At 46.2% G+C, this 15,419-nt stretch overlaps 1 long non-coding RNA gene across 1 annotated transcript in view; it reads left to right on the top strand.

Annotated features, from left to right (window-relative positions):
• Nucleotides 1-8: 8 nt before the first annotated feature.
• LOC142486005 (uncharacterized) overlaps nucleotides 9-15,419 on the top strand; it is a 180,217-nt gene continuing 164,806 nt past the window's right edge. Inside the window, exon 1 of the long non-coding RNA XR_012798757.1 lies at nucleotides 9-1,846. This is a non-coding gene — a long non-coding RNA (uncharacterized LOC142486005). The remainder of the gene's footprint in view (nucleotides 1,847-15,419) is intronic.

Below are 15,419 nucleotides of genomic sequence, written 5' to 3'. Positions count from 1 at the left end.
TGTGACTGTCTCCAGCACTCTCTCTCTCCTCGCTGTGACTGTGACTGTCTCCAGCACTCTCTCTCTCTCTCTCCTCACTGTGACTGTCTCCAGCACTCTCTCTCTCTCTCCTCACAGTGACGGTCTCCAGCACTCTCTCTCTCTCTCCTCACTGTGACTGTCTCCAGCACTCTCTCTCTCTCCTCACTGTGACTGTCTCCAGCACTCTCTCTCTCTCTCCTCACAGTGACTGTCTCCAGCACTCTTTCTCTCTCCTCACTGTGACTGTCTCCAGCACTCTCTCTCTCTCTCCTCACTGTGACTGTCTCCAGCACTCTCTCTCTCTCTCCTCACTGTGACTGTCTCCAGCACTCTCTCTCTCTCCTCACTGTGACTGTCTCCAGCACTCTCTCTCTCTCTCTCTCTCACTGTGACTGTCTCCAGCACTCTCTCTCTCTCTCCTCACAGTGACTGTCTCCAGCACTCTCTCTCTCTCTCTCCTCACTGTGACTGTCTCCAGCACTCTCTCTCTCTCTCCTCACAGTGACTGTCTCCAGCACTCTTTCTCTCTCCTCACTGTGACTGTCTCCAGCACTCTCTCTCTCTCTCCTCACTGTGACTGTCTCCAGCACTCTCTCTCTCTCTCCTCACTGTGACTGTCTCCAGCACTCTCTCTCTCTCCTCACTGTGACTGTCTCCAGCACTCTCTCTCTCTCTCTCCTCACTGTGACGGTCTCCAGCACTCTCTCTCTCTCTCTCCTCACTGTGACTGTCTCCAGCACTCTCTCTCTCTCTCCTCACAGTGACTGTCTCCAGCACTCTTTCTCTCTCCTCACTGTGACTGTCTCCAGCACTCTCTCTCTCTCCTCACTGTGACTGTCTCCAGCACTCTCTCTCTCTCTCCTCACAGTGACTGTCTCCAGCACTCTTTCTCTCTCCTCACTGTGACTGTCTCCAGCACTCTCTCTCTCTCTCCTCACTGTGACTGTCTCCAGCACTCTCTCTCTCTCTCCTCACTGTGACTGTCTCCAGCACTCTCTCTCTCTCCTCACTGTGACTGTCTCCAGCACTCTCTCTCTCTCTCTCTCCTCACTGTGACTGTCTCCAGCACTCTCTCACTCTCTCCTCGCTGTGACTGTGACGGTCTCCAGCACTCTCTCTCTCCTCACTGTGACTGTCTCCAGCACTCTCTCTCTCTCTCTCCTCGCTGTGACTGTGACGGTCTCCAGCACTCTCTCTCTCCTCACTGTGACGGTCTCCAGCACTCTCTCTCTCCTCACTGTGACGGTCTCCAGCACTCTCTCTCTCCTCACTGTGACGGTCTCCAGCACTCTCTCTCTCCTCGCTGTGACGGTCTCCAGCACTCTCTCTCTCCTCACTGTGACGGTCTCCAGCACTCTCTCTCTCCTCACTGTGACGGTCTCCAGCACTCTCTCTCTCCTCACTGTGACGGTCTCCAGCACTCTCTCTCTCCTCACTGTGACGGTCTCCAGCACTCTCTCCCCCCGGTATGAGCTCACATAAAGTGAGTGTGGGGGCGCTCTCTCGCCCCGGTATGCGCTCACATACAGTGAGTGTGGGGGCGCTCTCTCGCCCCGGTATGCGCTCACATACAGTGAGTGTGGGGGCGCTCTCTCGCCCCGGTATGCGCTCACATACAGTGAGTGTGGGGGCGCTCCCTCGCTCCCGTGGCCCCCCGTGTGTCCTTGTTCTGGACGTGGCGCCCCCCAGTTGGGCTCTCGTGGGTACAGAGCTGTGTGAGGCACTCAGTAACACTCTATGTCTGAGTGCTGCCGCGGCCCAGCCTGCGAGACTGCTGAGTATCTACACTGTACGAGAGCGCCACCAGTGTGTACTGCCCCTGCTGGTAAGGGGGGTGTTATATACAGGTCGGGGGGTGCGGGGTGTGTTATATACAGGTCGGGGGGTGCGGGGTGTTATATACAGGGCGGGGGGTGCGGGGTGTGTTATATACAGGGCGGGGGGTGCGGGGTGTTATATACAGGGCGGGGGGTGCGGGGTGTTATATACAGGGCAGGGGGTGTTATATACAGGGCGGGGTGTGTTATATACAGGGCGGGGGGTGCGGGGTGTTATATACAGGGCGGGGGGTGCGGGGTGTGTTATATACAGGGCGGGGGGTGCGGGGTGTTATATACAGGGCGGGGGGTGCGGGGTGTTATATACAGGGCGGGGGGTGCGGGGTGTTATATACAGGCGTATCCTCTCATGTTATATACACGGTGAGTGTTACCTCCTCTCTCATGTTATATACACGGTGAGTGTTACCTCCTCTCTCATGTTATATACACGGTGAGTGTTATCTCCTCTCTCATGTTATATACACGGTGAGTGTTATCTCCTCTCTAATGTTATATACACGGTGAGTGTTATCTCCTCTCTCATGTTATATACACGGTGAGTGTTACCTCCTCTCTCATGTTATATACACAGTGAGTGTTATCTCCTCTCTCATGTTATATACACGGTGAGTGTTATCTCCTCTCTCATGTTATATACACAGTGAGTGTTACCTCCTCTCTCATGTTATATACACGGTGAGTGTTACCTCCTCTCTCATGTTATATACACGGTGAGTGTTACCTCCTCTCTCATGTTATATACACGGTGAGTGTTATCTCCTCTCATGTTATATACACGGTGAGTGTTACCTCCTCTCTCATGTTATATACACGGTGAGTGTTACCTCCTCTCTCATGTTATATACACGGTGAGTGTTACCTCCTCTCTCATGTTATATACACGGTGAGTGTTATCTCCTCTCTCATGTTATATACACGGTGAGTGTTACCTCCTCTCTCATGTTATATACACGGTGAGTGTTACCTCCTCTCTCATGTTATATACACGGTGAGTGTTACCTCCTCTCTCATGTTATATACACGGTGAGTGTTACCTCCTCTCTCATGTTATATACACGGTGAGTGTTATCTCCTCTCTCATGTTATATACACGGTGAGTGTTACCTCCTCTCTCATGTTATATACACGGTGAGTGTTATCTCCTCTCTCATGTTATATACACAGTGAGTGTTATCTCCTCTCTCATGTTATATACACGGTGAGTGTTATCTCCTCTCATGTTATATACACGGTGAGTGTTATCTCCTCTCTCATGTTATATACACGGTTAGTGTTATCTCCTCTCTCATGTTATATACACGGTGAGTGTTACCTTCTCTCTCATGTTATATACACGGTGAGTGTTACCTCCTCTCTCATGTTATATACACGGTGAGTGTTACCTCCTCTCTCATGTTATATACACGGTGAGTGTTACCTCCTCTCTCATGTTATATACACGGTGAGTGTTATCTCCTCTCTCATGTTATATACACGGTGAGTGTTATCTCCTCTCTCATGTTATATACACGGTGAGTGTTATCTCCTCTCTCATGTTATATACACGGTGAGTGTTACCTCTCTCTCATGTTATATACACGGTGAGTGTTATCTCCTCTCTCATGTTATATACACGGTGAGTGTTACCTCCTCTCTCATGTTATATACACGGTGAGTGTTACCTCCTCTCTCATGTTATATACACGGTGAGTGTTATCTCCTCTCTCATGTTATATACACGGTGAGTGTTACCTCCTCTCATGTTATATACACGGTGAGTGTTACCTCCTCTCATGTTATATACACGGTGAGTGTTACCTCCTCTCTCATGTTATATACACGGTGAGTGTTACCTCCTCTCTCATGTTATATACACGGTGAGTGTTATCTCCTCTCATGTTATATACACGGTGAGTGTTATCTCCTCTCTCATGTTATATACACGGTGAGTGTTACCTCCTCTCTCATGTTATATACACGGTGAGTGTTACCTCCTCTCTCATGTTATATACACGGTGAGTGTTATCTCTCCTCTCATGTTATATACACGGTGAGTGTTACCTCCTCTCTCATGTTATATACACGGTGAGTGTTACCTCCTCTCTCATGTTATATACACGGTGAGTGTTATCTCCTCTCTCATGTTATATACACGGTGAGTGTTACCTCCTCTCTCATGTTATATACACGGTGAGTGTTATCTCCTCTCTCATGTTATATACACGGTGAGTGTTACCTCCTCTCTCATGTTATATACACGGTGACTGTTACCTCCTCTCATGTTATATACACGGTGAGTGTTACCTTCTCTCTCATGTTATATACACGGTGAGTGTTACCTCCTCTCTCATGTTATATACACGGTGAGTGTTATCTCCTCTCTCATGTTATATACACGGTGAGTGTTATCTCCTCTCTCATGTTATATACACGGTGAGTGTTACCTCCTCTCTCATGTTATATACACGGTGAGTGTTACCTCCTCTCTCATGTTATATACACGGTGAGTGTTACCTCCTCTCTCATGTTATATACACGGTGAGTGTTACCTCCTCTCTCATGTTATATACACGGTGAGTGTTACCTTCTCTCTCATGTTATATACACGGTGAGTGTTACCTCCTCTCTCATGTTATATACACGGTGAGTGTTATCTCCTCTCTCATGTTATATACACGGTGAGTGTTACCTCCTCTCTCATGTTATATACACGGTGAGTGTTATCTCTCCTCTCATGTTATATACACGGTGAGTGTTATCTCCTCTCTCATGTTATATACACGGTGAGTGTTATCTCCTCTCTCATGTTATATACACGGTGAGTGTTATCTCCTCTCTCATGTTATATACACGGTGAGTGTTATCTCTCCTCTCATGTTATATACACGGTGAGTGTTACCTCCTCTCTCATGTTATATACACGGTGAGTGTTATCTCCTCTCTCATGTTATATACACGGTGAGTGTTATCTCCTCTCTCATGTTATATTCACGGTGAGTGTTACCTCCTCTCTCATGTTATATACACGGTGAGTGTTATCTCCTCTCTCATGTTATATTCACGGTGAGTGTTACCTCCTCTCTCATGTTATATTCACGGTGAGTGTTACCTCCTCTCTCATGTTATATACACGGTGAGTGTTATCTCCTCTCTCATGTTATATACACGGTGAGTGTTACCTCCTCTCTCATGTTATATACACGGTGAGTGTTACCTCCTCTCTCATGTTATATACACGGTGAGTGTTACCTCCTCTCTCATGTTATATACACGGTGAGTGTTATCTCCTCTCTCATGTTATATTCACGGTGAGTGTTACCTCCTCTCTCATGTTATATTCACGGTGAGTGTTACCTCCTCTCTCATGTTATATACACGGTGAGTGTTATCTCTCCTCTCATGTTATATACACGGTGAGTGTTACCTCCTCTCTCATGTTATATACACGGTGAGTGTTATCTCCTCTCTCATGTTATATACACGGTGAGTGTTATCTCCTCTCTCATGTTATATTCACGGTGAGTGTTACCTCCTCTCATGTTATATACACGGTGAGTGTTACCTCCTCTCTCATGTTATATACACGGTGAGTGTTACCTCCTCTCATGTTATATACACGGTGAGTGTTACCTCCTCTCTCATGTTATATACACGGTGAGTGTTACCTCCTCTCTCATGTTATATACACGGTGAGTGTTACCTCCTCTCTCATGTTATATACACGGTGAGTGTTACCTCCTCTCTCATGTTATATACACGGTGAGTGTTACCTCCTCTCTCATGTTATATACACGGTGAGTGTTATCTCCTCTCTCATGTTATATACACGGTGAGTGTTACCTCCTCTCTCATGTTATATACACGGTGAGTGTTACCTCCTCTCTCATGTTATATACACGGTGAGTGTTACCTCCTCTCTCATGTTATATACACGGTGAGTGTTATCTCCTCTCTCATGTTATATACACGGTGAGTGTTATCTCCTCTCATGTTATATACACGGTGAGTGTTATCTCCTCTCTCATGTTATATACACGGTGAGTGTTATCTCCTCTCTCATGTTATATACACGGTGAGTGTTACCTCCTCTCTCATGTTATATACACGGTGAGTGTTACCTCCTCTCTCATGTTATATACACGGTGAGTGTTATCTCCTCTCTCATGTTATATACACGGTGAGTGTTATCTCCTCTCTCATGTTATATACACGGTGAGTGTTATCTCCTCTCATGTTATATACACGGTGAGTGTTATCTCCTCTCTCATGTTATATACACGGTGAGTGTTACCTCCTCTCTCATGTTATATACACGGTGAGTGTTACCTCCTCTCTCATGTTATATACACGGTGAGTGTTACCTCCTCTCATGTTATATACACGGTGAGTGTTACCTCCTCTCATGTTATATACACGGTGAGTGTTATCTCCTCTCTCATGTTATATACACGGTGAGTGTTACCTCCTCTCTCATGTTATATACACGGTGAGTGTTACCTCCTCTCTCATGTTATATACACGGTGAGTGTTATCTCCTCTCTCATGTTATATACACGGTGACTGTTACCTCCTCTCTCATGTTATATACACGGTCAGTGTTATCTCCTCTCATGTTATATACACGGTGAGTGTTACCTCCTCTCTCATGTTATATACACGGTGAGTGTTACCTCCTCTCATGTTATATACACGGTGAGTGTTACCTCCTCTCTCATGTTATATACACGGTGAGTGTTATCTCCTCTCTCATGTTATATACACGGTGAGTGTTATCTCCTCTCTCATGTTATATACACGGTGAGTGTTACCTCCTCTCTCATGTTATATACACGGTGAGTGTTACCTCCTCTCTCATGTTATATACACGGTGAGTGTTACCTCCTCTCTCATGTTATATACACGGTGAGTGTTACCTCCTCTCTCATGTTATATACACGGTGAGTGTTACCTCCTCTCTCATGTTATATACACGGTGAGTGTTACCTCCTCTCTCATGTTATATACACGGTGAGTGTTACCTCCTCTCTCATGTTATATACACGGTGAGTGTTACCTCCTCTCTCATGTTATATACACGGTGAGTGTTATCTCCTCTCTCATGTTATATACACGGTGAGTGTTACCTCCTCTCTCATGTTATATACACGGTGAGTGTTATCTCCTCTCTCATGTTATATACACGGTGAGTGTTACCTCCTCTCTCATGTTATATACACGGTGAGAGTTATCTCCTCTCTCATGTTATATACACGGTGAGTGTTACCTCCTCTCTCATGTTATATACACGGTGAGTGTTATCTCCTCTCTCATGTTATATACACGGTGAGTGTTACCTCCTCTCTCATGTTATATACACGGTGAGTGTTATCTCCTCTCTCATGTTATATACACGGTGAGTGTTACCTCCTCTCATGTTATATACACGGTGAGTGTTATCTCCTCTCTCATGTTATATACACGGTGAGTGTTACCTCCTCTCTCATGTTATATACACGGTGAGTGTTACCTCCTCTCTCATGTTATATACACGGTGAGTGTTATCTCCTCTCTCATGTTATATACACGGTGACTGTTACCTCCTCTCTCATGTTATATACACGGTCAGTGTTATCTCCTCTCATGTTATATACACGGTGAGTGTTACCTCCTCTCTCATGTTATATACACGGTGAGTGTTACCTCCTCTCATGTTATATACACGGTGAGTGTTACCTCCTCTCTCATGTTATATACACGGTGAGTGTTATCTCCTCTCTCATGTTATATACACGGTGAGTGTTATCTCCTCTCTCATGTTATATACACGGTGAGTGTTACCTCCTCTCTCATGTTATATACACGGTGAGTGTTACCTCCTCTCTCATGTTATATACACGGTGAGTGTTACCTCCTCTCTCATGTTATATACACGGTGAGTGTTACCTCCTCTCTCATGTTATATACACGGTGAGTGTTACCTCCTCTCTCATGTTATATACACGGTGAGAGTTATCTCCTCTCTCATGTTATATACACGGTGAGTGTTACCTCCTCTCTCATGTTATATACACGGTGAGTGTTATCTCCTCTCTCATGTTATATACACGGTGAGTGTTACCTCCTCTCTCATGTTATATACACGGTGAGTGTTATCTCCTCTCTCATGTTATATACACGGTGAGTGTTACCTCCTCTCATGTTATATACACGGTGAGTGTTACCTCCTCTCTCATGTTATATACACGGTGAGTGTTATCTCCTCTCTCATGTTATATACACGGTGAGTGTTACCTCCTCTCTCATGTTATATACACGGTGAGTGTTATCTCCTCTCTCATGTTATATACACGGTGAGTGTTACCTCCTCTCTCATGTTATATACACGGTGAGTGTTATCTCCTCTCTCATGTTATATACACGGTGAGTGTTATCTCCTCTCTCATGTTATATACACGGTGAGTGTTACCTCCTCTCTCATGTTATATACACGGTGAGTGTTATCTCCTCTCTCATGTTATATACACGGTGAGTGTTACCTCCTCTCTCATGTTATATACACGGTGAGTGTTATCTCCTCTCTCATGTTATATACACGGTGAGTGTTACCTCCTCTCTCATGTTATATACACGGTGAGTGTTACCTCCTCTCTCATGTTATATACACGGTGAGTGTTACCTCCTCTCTCATGTTATATACACGGTGAGTGTTACCTCCTCTCTCATGTTATATACACGGTGAGTGTTATCTCCTCTCTCATGTTATATACACGGTGAGTGTTACCTCCTCTCTCATGTTATATACACGGTGAGTGTTATCTCCTCTCTCATGTTATATACACGGTGAGTGTTACCTCCTCTCTCATGTTATATACACGGTGAGTGTTATCTCCTCTCTCATGTTATATACACGGTGAGTGTTACCTCCTCTCTCGTTATATACACGGTGAGTGTTACCTCCTCTCTCGTTATATACACGGTGAGTGTTATCTCCTCTCTCATGTTATATACACGGTGAGTGTTACCTCCTCTCATGTTATATACACGGTGAGTGTTACCTCCTCTCTCATGTTATATACACGGTGAGTGTTATCTCCTCTCTCATGTTATATACACGGTGAGTGTTACCTCCTCTCTCATGTTATATACACGGTGAGTGTTATCTCCTCTCTCATGTTATATACACGGTGAGTGTTACCTTCTCTCTCATGTTATATACACGGTGAGTGTTATCTCCTCTCTCATGTTATATACACGGTGAGTGTTATCTCCTCTCTCATGTTATATACACGGTGAGTGTTATCTCCTCTCATGTTATATACACGGTGAGTGTTACCTCCTCTCTCATGTTATATACACGGTGAGTGTTATCTCCTCTCTCATGTTATATACACGGTGAGTGTTACCTCCTCTCTCATGTTATATACACGGTGAGTGTTACCTCCTCTCTCATGTTATATACACGGTGAGTGTTATCTCCTCTCTCATGTTATATACACGGTGAGTGTTACCTCCTCTCTCATGTTATATACACGGTGAGTGTTATCTCCTCTCTCATGTTATATACACGGTGAGTGTTACCTTCTCTCTCATGTTATATACACGGTGAGTGTTACCTCCTCTCTCATGTTATATACACTGTGACAGAAACCAGGGGATGGTAATAAATTCCGTATATAGGGCTCCCAGGATACTAGACAGTTTCTATCCTGTTTGGCCTGGGAGTGCAGCCTTATAATACATACACTCCATCCCACAGTTTGGCAAGCGCTGGAACTGAGGGATGAGAGATCCAGACCAGAGTTTGTCTGCTGCCTGATTTCTGTCACCTGTCATGCTAATTAGGAATCAGGTATGAAAGACTGATTTCCTGTTTGCTCTGGTCTCTCCACAAGAGCCAGGAGGCTGGAAGGCTGCTGAACTACAGAGGGGAGAAGCCTCTTCCCCAAACAGGTTCAATCTTTCTGTTCATTTGTGTAAGACTGCAAAAGTACCTTGTTTTGTTGTTGGGAGTGGAAAAGCCACTTCCAACCCTGAGTCAGGGATATCTAAGTTAAGTTATCGCTCAGGTGAGCAGCTTTTGTTTTGATCTGTTTTCTGTTGTATGCACTGTGGCAGTCTCAGTGCCTGGGACTGAATAAACCAGGCATAGCCTGTTTAAAGGAACAGTACGTGACGCCTCATCATTTAACCTACCCTAAAAGACCGTGTTCTAAACAGTCCCGGACAAACGACGGAGCCCCGGAGTAAGCCGTTTGTCACATATGGTGGAGAATGCGGGCAGAGCACTAGGGGGTCTGCGGGTTGAAGAACTTTGAGAGAGAAAAAAAAAAAAAAAAAGTTTTTTTCATCCTCTGCAAACAAGATGGAAGACGTGGTGGGTGCGCTGGTACGCAATGTCGCTGCCCAGAAAGACGCGAATGAAACCCAGCAACAGCTGTTAATAGCCCAGCAAGAAACTAATGCAAACCAGCAGCAGACGAATGCAGCCCATCAACAGCTGCTAATAGCCCAGCAAGAGATTAATGCCAACCAGCAACAGGCGAATGCCAACCAGCAACAGGCGAATGCAAACCAGCAACAGACGAATGAAGCCCTGCAAAACGCGAATGCAAACCAGCAAGAGACAAACCGCTTGCTGAGAGAGGAGCAACAGCGGTTCGCTCAGGGCTTACAGCAGGAACTCGAGATCCTGAGGGGGACTATCAGTAACCTTCCACTGGCAGCGGCAGCCCCAGTTCCGAAAATGACCAGGGCAAGCCACTACCTTCAGAAGATGGGACCCTCGGATGATGTGGAAGCCTATCTTCTCACGTTTGAACGCACGGCACAGAGAGAGGGATGGCCAGAAGCTGAGTGGGCTGGTCTAATCGCACCCTTCCTAACGGCGAACCCCAGAAGGCTTACTTTGATCTAGAGCCAGCCGAAGCAAACGTCTATGCAAAATTGAAGTTCGAGATCCTCGCCCGCCTCGGCGTAACCACGGCTGTTCGCGCCCAAAGGTTTCACGCATGGTCCTTCACGATGGATAAAGCCACCCGAAGCCAGATGTATGACCTCATCCACCTCGCCCGGAAGTGGCTACAACCCGAGATCAACTCAGCCAGCCACATCGTGGAACGGTTGGTCATGGACCAGTTCTTGAGGAAACTTCCCTCTGCCTTACGCCGTTGGGTCAGTCGGAGTGACCCCCACAATGCGGATGAGCTTGTGGCCCTCGTAGAAAGGTACAATGCAGCAGAAGAGCACCCGCAACCCACAGTCGTGGAGCAACCCCACTACCCGAGGTTCCAGGACTCTTCCAGAGACGGTAAAAGGGTACCGGGGTTAAGGGGCGCTGAAGAGCGGCGACCCCCTTCACGCAGCACAAGCAACAGTGGTTCGCACACTAAGGGCAATAGCCAACATGGGGAGCCGGGAAAAGGCTCTAAGTGGGACACAGACTATGTACCTAAATGTGTAAATTGTCATGAGAGGGGCCACACAGCAAAAATCTGCCCACTAAATGATGAGCCCATGCAATGCAACAGCGTGGAACCTTATTCGCTGTTGTCCCAATGTATGGGCCCTAGCCCAGAGGACCCCTTGAATAACCATCTGTGGGCATTTGTAAAGGTTAATGGTAAGAGGGTTCGGGCACTTCTTGACTCTGGGAGCATGGTCACACTAGTGTCCGAATACCTCTTGCCCATTAAGAAGAAACAGAGAAACAGTTCACAAAGAGTGGCAATTTGTTGTATACATGGGGATAATCATGAATATTCCACTGTTGATGTTTTTTTTGAAACAGAGTTTGGTTCTTTAGATTTCAAGGTGGGTATTGTACCCAAACTGGCACATGATGTGTTAATAGGGACCGACTTTCCCCATTTTCTAAAAATGTGGTCCCCCGCTCAGAATAGCGCCCAGAGTTCAATAGCGGACCATAACGAAGTATTAGAAGAAACAAATCCTTTCCCTTTTTCAGAAATGGAGGTTGACGAGGGCCCAAATAAGAAGGGGGAAAAGGAGGAGTGCTGTAAAATTCCCTTCCCCATCACTACTTTGGTAGGGAATACCCCAAATCAAGATGTTGAGCAGACACTTACCACCCCAGAACCGGATAAGACCCTCGCTGACCTAGAGGTCAGTCCTGGGAGTTTTAAGAAGGCCCAGTGGGAGGACCCCACATTAGCGGTAGCAAGGGGAAATATACGGGACCAGAATAGTACTCCTGGCCAACCAGATAGGTCACTTGCTTACCCCTACTTCGAGGTAGAGAACGACCTAGTATATCGGGTTGATAAAAGGAAATCAGTTACAACTAAACAATTGTTGGTACCACGGACATTCCGTAACGTAGTATTACACCTCGCACATAGTCATCCATTGGGGGGACACCTAGGGGTGGAAAAGACAAAAGAAAAGGTTCTCCGAAGCTTCTATTGGCCTGGGGTTCTGGCAGAAATTACGAATTATTGTTCCTCATGCCCAGAATGTCAGATCACCGCCCCGTTCAAGGCGTACCGCAGCCCATTGGTACCCCTTCCCATAATAGAGGTACCATTTGACCGGATTGCTATGGATCTAGTAGGACCCCTAATAAAGTCTGCTAGGGGACATCAGCATATATTGGTAATATTAGATTATGCCACCCGATATCCGGAGGCAGTTCCCCTACGTAGCACCTCAGCTAAAAACATAGCAAAAGAGTTAGTAGTTCTGTTTTCCCGGGTCGGGATTCCTAAAGAGATTCTATCTGACCAGGGAACACCATTTATGTCCCAAGTAACAAAAGAGCTATGTAAACTCCTAAAAATCAAGCATCTCAGAACCTCAGTCTATCATCCACAAACAGATGGTTTAGTGGAAAGGTTCAATAAAACCTTAAAGAGCATGTTACGGCGGGCGGTTGATAAAGATGGGAAAAACTGGGATTGTTTGTTACCGTACCTGTTATTTGCCATTAGGGAAGTTCCCCAATCATCCACAGGCTTCTCCCCGTTTGAACTATTGTATGGCCGACACCCAAGGGGCTTACTGGATATAGCCAAAGAGACTTGGGAACACGAGGTTACCCCTTACAGAAGTGTAATTGAGCATGTTGCCCAGATGCAGGACCGCATTGCTGCAGTCCTACCCATAGTGAGGGAACACATGGAGAAAGCTCAAGAAGCACAGAGGAATACATATAATAAGGGTGCTAGGGTCAGAATTTTTTCTCCAGGTGATAGGGTACTAGTTCTGGTTCCCACCGTGGAGAGTAAATTCCTTGCTAAATGGCATGGGCCATATGAGGTCTTGGAAAGAGTGGGAGAAGTAAATTATAAGGTAAGACAGCCAGGTAGGAGGAAACCTGAGCAAATATACCATATAAACCTACTCAAGCCCTGGAAAGATAGAGAAGTCTTGTTAACCCTAGTACCCCCAGGTCCGTCAGAGAATCAAGAAACTGACCCAGAGGTTAGCATAGCTGAAACCCTGTCTGTTCATCAGAAACGAGAGGTTCAGAATTTAGTGAGAAGAAACAAAGAAATCTTCTCTATACGGCCAGGTCGAACTAGCGTAATTGAACATGACCTAGTCTCTGAACCGGGGGTCCGAGTTAACCTTAAACCGTACCGAATCCCAGAGGCCAAAAGAAAGGCTATAAGTTTAGAGGTTAAAAAAATGCTAAAACTAGGTGTAATTGAGGAATCCCAAAGTGGGTGGAACAGCCCTATAGTCTTAGTCCCAAAGCCAGATGGTACAACAAGGTTTTGTAATGACTACCGGAAACTAAACGCGGTGTCAAAATTTGATACTTATCCTATGCCCAGGGTAGATGAACTTGTAGAGAGACTGGGCAAAGCCCGATATCTCACAACCCTAGACCTAACAAAAGGGTACTGGCAGGTTCCCCTCACAGAAAGGGCAAAAGAAAAGACAGCCTTCTCAACCCCAGACGGCCTCTTTCAGTATAAGGTGTTGCCTTTTGGCTTACATGGAGCTCCCGCCACATTCCAAAGAATGATGGATAAAATTTTAAAACCACATGCTCGGTATGCTGCCGCCTACCTGGATGATGTGGTAATCCATAGTGAAGATTGGCAATCCCACCTTCCAAAGGTCCAAGCTGTGCTTGACGCAGTCCGGTCTGCTGGACTAACTGCTAACCCCGCTAAATGCACTATTGGTCTGGAGGAGGCCAAGTATCTGGGATATTCTATTGGCAGAGGTTTACTCAAACCCCAAACACTCAAAGTGGAGGCGATACAAAATTGGCCAAGGCCAGTTACAAAAAAACAAGTAAGGACCTTTTTGGGGTTAATTGGGTACTATAGAAGGTTTATTCCCAATTTTGCAACTAAGGCAACCCCACTAACTGACCTCACAAAAGCAAGAGGACCGCTAATGGTAAAGTGGTCCCCCGAAACCGAACAGGCCTTTAGAAGCCTGAAAGAAGCTCTCTGTGCCCAACCAGTGTTGGTCACACCTGACTTCTCCAAAGAGTTCGTAGTCCAAACCGACGCATCTGAGGTAGGGCTGGGGGCGGTACTCTCCCAGGAGTCTCAAGGTGAGGAGCACCCCATTCTTTATTTAAGTAGGAAACTAAATCCCCAGGAAAAAAATTACTCCATAGTAGAGAAAGAGTGTCTCGCAATAAAGTGGGCTGTAGAGACGCTCAAATACTATCTGTTGGGGAGAAAATTCCGGTTGGTCACAGATCATGCACCCCTTACCTGGATGTGTCAAAACAGGGAAAAGAATGCTAGAGTGACCAGGTGGTTCCTAAGCCTACAACCCTTTAAATTTTCTGTGGAACACAGGTCAGGGCACAAACATGGCAATGCTGACGGGTTGTCAAGGATGCACTCCCTAATATCCATGGTCGCTCATCCCTCGAGGTCTGAGCTGGGGGGGAGGATATGTGACAGAAACCAGGGGATGGTAATAAATTCCGTATATAGGGCTCCCAGGATACTAGACAGTTTCTATCCTGTTTGGCCTGGGAGTGCAGCCTTATAATACATACACTCCATCCCACAGTTTGGCAAGCGCTGGAACTGAGGGATGAGAGATCCAGACCAGAGTTTGTCTGCTGCCTGATTTCTGTCACCTGTCATGCTAATTAGGAATCAGGTATGAAAGACTGATTTCCTGTTTGCTCTGGTCTCTCCACAAGAGCCAGGAGGCTGGAAGGCTGCTGAACTACAGAGGGGAGAAGCCTCTTCCCCAAACAGGTTCAATCTTTCTGTTCATTTGTGTAAGACTGCAAAAGTACCTTGTTTTGTTGTTGGGAGTGGAAAAGCCACTTCCAACCCTGAGTCAGGGATATCTAAGTTAAGTTATCGCTCAGGTGAGCAGCTTTTGTTTTGATCTGTTTTCTGTTGTATGCACTGTGGCAGTCTCAGTGCCTGGGACTGAATAAACCAGGCATAGCCTGTTTAAAGGAACAGTACGTGACGCCTCATCATTTAACCTACCCTAAAAGACCGTGTTCTAAACAGTCCCGGACAAACGACGGAGCCCCGGAGTAAGCCGTTTGTCACAACACGGTGAGTGTTATCTCCTCTCTCATGTTATATACACGGTGAGTGTTACCTCCTCTCTCATGTTATATACACGGTGAGTGTTACCTCC

The sequence above is a fragment of the Ascaphus truei genome, unplaced genomic scaffold, assembly GCF_040206685.1.
Source record: "Ascaphus truei isolate aAscTru1 unplaced genomic scaffold, aAscTru1.hap1 HAP1_SCAFFOLD_703, whole genome shotgun sequence".
NCBI lineage: Eukaryota > Metazoa > Chordata > Amphibia > Anura > Ascaphidae > Ascaphus > Ascaphus truei.
The sequence above is the reverse complement of the archived record's forward strand: the minus strand, read 5'-3'. Positions and strand labels throughout refer to the sequence as shown.